General features: G+C 29.8%; 1 long non-coding RNA gene across 3 annotated transcripts; it reads left to right on the top strand.

Moving 5' to 3' along the window:
* The first annotated feature begins 698 nt into the window (after positions 1 to 698).
* LOC132309267 (uncharacterized) lies at positions 699 to 3685 on the top strand. Of its 3 annotated transcripts, none has more exons than XR_009482536.1 (3): positions 699 to 1126; positions 1571 to 1631; positions 2201 to 3685. It is a non-coding gene; the product is annotated as an uncharacterized LOC132309267 (long non-coding RNA). The 3 variants fall into 3 exon arrangements; XR_009482535.1 differs by having other exon boundaries at positions 3234 to 3676; XR_009482534.1 differs by lacking the exon at positions 2201 to 3685 and having other exon boundaries at positions 1571 to 1868.
* The last annotated feature ends 1415 nt before the right edge of the window (positions 3686 to 5100 follow it).

The following is a 5100-nucleotide window of genomic DNA, read 5'->3' on the forward strand; positions in this document are numbered from 1 at the left end:
CTATTCATGTGATATTTACCCAAACCTCAGAAAAGATAAGTGTAATTTACCCATAAATAAACCCTAACCCAGGGAAGGAGCCCATTAATTTATACATATATAAATATATTTATAGAATTTTACATGACATCTCCTTAAAATTATTATTATTATTATTATTAAAAAGTTTTTCTAATTTGTTTTTCCTTCTTACACGTAAAACCAGTGTTCTATGTGTTTGGATCCGGTGCAATAGTGTTTGTATTGCATCAAAAGGGCTCACAGAACCACATGTGTGCACGATAATGTCTCTTCTAAAATTATTATTGTTATCTATTTTTTTTTATTTCTTTTTCCTTCTTAGTCTTCTTCCTAAGCTTGCTATCCTAAGGCCCAAGAGCCAGTTTTGGGGTTTTCTAAGATGTCTTCAAACCAAGCCCCGCCCATCTCGTTCAACAATGAAAGCCCAACTGGCTCGGTCCGGCCCGCCCGTTATCCACCACCATGTTAAATAATGAAAATGATTGATTATATTATGAAGCCAGTACAAGAGGAAAGAAATTGTCTCCTTTCCCCTCTCAGTGGAAATTGTCCGGTGAGGGTAAAATTGCTGAGGTGGTAGTTGAGGTAAAATAGTATTTATCATTTTTAGTGTATATATATTTATTTTGAACAGCTTCTTTATACAGAGTATGTATATATTATATATAATTATTTTATTCATTAGTCGGTGCCAGCTGTTCTCAAATTTTCACTTGCCAATTGAAACTCCCACTTCCTATTTGAAACTCCCAAACTCCCTCGAAACATTTTCTTCCAAATTCTCTTCCGGACAGAAGAGAAAAAGCTCTCTCTCCTCTTAACCATGGAATTTGATTTAGGGTTTTGTATTACACACAAATAAGAATAGCCAAGACAAGCATCTTCTTCAAGACATCTTATTCTTCTTTTTAGTTGGGTGAAAGATTGGGTTTTTTAGGGTTTTGATTTGATTTTTTTCAGGGGCTCTGGAGAAGACAGACAGTTGGGAATCGGCAACAACGAAGAGAAAGAATAGGTTTGCACAATGAAATCTCTTGAGTCCCAAAATGTCCGTTGTGTAGTTGCCGGAAGTCGCAATTCACTCACCGTTTGTAAAGATTGCAAGGTCCCCTTTTTACCCTTCATATCTATCACTCACACACACACACACACATACACACATACACACGTATATATATATATATCTAAATAAATATCAGTTAATTTTCTTTTTTATTTCTTCTTGCAATCTTTTTAAAACCCTTTATTACTGTTAGGTTGATTTGTAACTTTTATATTATTTTTTTTAGATAGAATTGTTTGTTGTTAGTTAGATGATTTTTATTTTTATTTTTATTATTTTTATTTTTTTCAATTGGGTGTGTATCAGTTTTTTACTTTGGGTTGGAACCAAAGAGGAACTTTAGGACATCCCTGAGACTAAAATAGAGAATAAAGAAAGAACCCATGTACAAATTGTGTAGGTAATTTCAATATATCAGTTTGAATTGGAACATAGAATAAGTGTTACTGTTGCGAGTGGAATTTACTGGTGGGTTCTTGATTGCAGGCAACTATTGGTGGGTGACATTGTTTGGCTGTTGATGATCAAGGACGACTTTACGCTTGGGGTATTGTTATTATTTTTCTTTTACCTTCCTCAATATTGGTTGCTGACATTAGTACAAATTTGAATTTGATCTCTACATTGATTTGCTGATATTAGTACATATTTGAGTCGTGTCCATTTATCAAGATGGCTCATCTACATAGATTTGAGTATATCGGCTACGAATGACTGATGAATTTTTCGATAATGTCTGAAATTTGTGACTAATTGTTCAATATGTTTCAGTGGTGTTTTTTTTTTATTTCTGATTATGTTTTCTATGGAAGATATAAGAAGAAAGGAAGATATTGGAAATGATTGTTATAAATTTTCTTTTGAAATGATCGATAAAATGACAAAGAAAAAGATTGTACTTATTAAAATAATGTGAGAAACGTGGTTTATATTTGTCATATAAACATGGTCAGACTTGTATGTTAAAATTTTCCTTCAGTTTTGATTATATATATATATATATATATATATATATATTCATTACTTGACCATATTGAATTTTACTTAAGTTTTACAAATTCCTTCAATGAAAATTCACTTGATAGTATATAAGTCTGGATATATTGATTTAAGCAGGTTTAAAAGATGAAGATAAGGATTTGGAAGAGGAAGATGATGAGCATGCAACTAAAGATTTTAACTACACAAAAATTGCAATTAAATATGCCGGTTAGGATTTTAACTGCACAAAGATAAAATATCTCTCCTACATCTAGTCTAATACCCTTTGGTATTAGGATTCAACTTCAATGACATAATAATAAATTTTTATTTTTCACAATTTTATTAGCAGCCAAACAGACCCTTATATACTTCTTGATAATCTGAAATGCAATTACATGTTTCTTTATTTTCTCTAGATGCTTTATATTAATTTTTATGTATAATGAAAATTTTGACCTTCTTTGTCATGGTTGTTTTTCTTTGTTCCCTTTAATTTGAGATTTTGCTTTTGCAATCTAATCAATTTCAGAGTTTTGGGATTGACATTATTGAAATTTCTTCTTTTTAAAAAAAAAAAATATATATATATATATACTCAAGTTTAGAATTATTATTGGAATGAATTTCGTGGTAGTCTTTTATATTGTATGTGTGGGTTTTATCTAATCTAGATGCAATAAAGAGCAAGGATATATATATATATTTAATTTATTTTCTTAGTGTTTCTGTTTTCTCAACTCATTACTTATACCTAATATGCTTGCACGTATTGGGAGCTTGGAAAATTAGTAAACCTAAAATATATCTCTCTAACTATATCTATTTTATCTATACTGAGAATGAGTAAAAACAATTGGAAACCATTTTTCGTGAGACTTGTAAACTTGGAAGTTGATGCTTTTACTCATGATACAAGGTTAATTTGTTCACTTCAAGATTCTCTCGGAGCAGGAACAACTTGAGGAAATTAGTAATTTTTTGCATGAGAAATCTTTCAAGCAGAGTGGTTAAATTGCACCCCCCTATTAGCCTTTTATTGCTAAAGTTTGTTTATTTTGTGTTGATCTTCTTTTGACGTTTTTCACAAATCCATATGAATCTGATTACTCTTACTTCATCCTATAAGTGCACTTAATTTGATTTAACAACGTGTTTGTGTTTGTAGGGGACTAAAGATAATCAAATAAGGTATTGACTATTATCTTATATACCAAGGTTAATTTTATCGTCATTTGGGTTGAAGAACATAGTGAAACTGAACAATTGGTTGTTCATTGAGTTTAGAAAGAGACATTTCTAGAGAAACAACTTTGGAGGATGAACCTTCTTTATGAATTCTAGACAAAATACCGAGTGAAAGTTTCTTGGTCCAGAGTCGTTGGCACTGTGAATTATTTTTTGAGCTATTTTATTTCGTTTCTTTGAAACAACCAGTAACAATCAGTAATGTAGCCTTCTCAATTACAGTTATTGTATTAATATTAGATGATGAATGTTAAATCTACTATTATTCAATCAACAACTTGAAGTGTAATTCTATTATTCTTCCCCAGTTCACAGTGACCTTTTAAGTTATCATAGTGCCGTGTTATGAGTTTTTTATTGTCAAGTTTTATGGACAAGACCAGAAAAGATGGCCATTTGAGTATTCATCCTTGTAGCAGTTATGACATATAGCTGTGAAAATGAAACTGCTTTTTAAGGTGTATCAATGACTTGTCTGCTTGCTACAGCACCAACACAACAAAATGGATATCGAAGGCTTGCTGTCATTCCAAACTGATGACTACCATATATATGTAGGAAGATTTGCATATTCCATCACCTACTTTTTGTAACAACATACAATACAAAAATTGGAGAGATTAAATTATTATTATCACAACTTTCTTTTAACATGTATCATGTATGAATTGCATATAACATCAACACATTTTCTTAACACGTTAAAAAAAATTAATTTCGACATCAAATTATTATCATCACAACTTTTTTAAACATGTACCATGTATGAATTGCATATAGCATCAACATATTTTCCTAACACAGTTGAAAAAAATTAACTTTCACAACTCAATTTCACAATTCCTAAATTAATAATAAGAACCACAAATACTTTCAACATATATGTTGGAAGATTTGCATATTCCATCACCTATTTTTTGTAACAGCATACAATACAAAAGTTGAAGAGATCAAATTATTATTATCACAATTTTTTAAAACATGTATCATGTATGAATTGCATATAACATCAACATATTTTTCTAACACGTTAAAAAAATTAATTTCCACAACTCTAAAATCTATTTAATTAGTCAATTATTTCAAAACACTAAAATCTCAAATAAATTTATATTTGGATACTGAACTGTACCGATACATAATCAATGTTTATATAATGTATTCCTACATTATATAAAATTTACTTATGATGTTAGTTATGAAATCGTTATAATGTTGGTAATAATACATGGTTCGTTTTTCTTTGACTTTGATTAAATTTACAAATCTAAGTTACATTGAATGAAATAAGTTATGATATTTATTACAAATGTGTTCCTACACTATATGAAATTTAGTTGTGATGTTAGTTATAAAATCGTTATGGTGTTATTTTTCTAAAACGCTATAAGAATATTATAAATGGCTTAGTAATTCACTAAAAAATATAACGAATTAACAAAAATTTCAAAGAAATCTCATTCATAAGATTGTATAAATCAAATAGTTGCGTCTAATCTGTTATGGAGTTCATTGCTATATGGATCTGTTTGCTTTTCAAGTTTCCAGTTATAGACCAAAATTTTTTCCCCTTTTTGTTGATTTGGGGTTTGTCTATTCTTCATTAATATCAGAAAATTTAAATGGGTTTTGGAATTATTGTTGATTAATATGTTTGGATTTTATTCAGGGTTGAGAGTTATGTGGATCTGGTTCTGAACATTTTATAGATTCAGGGATTCATAGTCTGGCGTCGATGAATCAGGTTCATGGCAAAAGATGAAATTTGATGCCTTGTGTAGTGTTTG

This window comes from Cornus florida, unplaced genomic scaffold (genome assembly GCF_030987335.1).
Source record: "Cornus florida cultivar Cherokee Brave unplaced genomic scaffold, ASM3098733v1 CherokeeBrave_3.0.0_Hap2_Chr01, whole genome shotgun sequence".
In the NCBI taxonomy this organism is placed as follows: Eukaryota; Viridiplantae; Streptophyta; class Magnoliopsida; order Cornales; family Cornaceae; genus Cornus; species Cornus florida.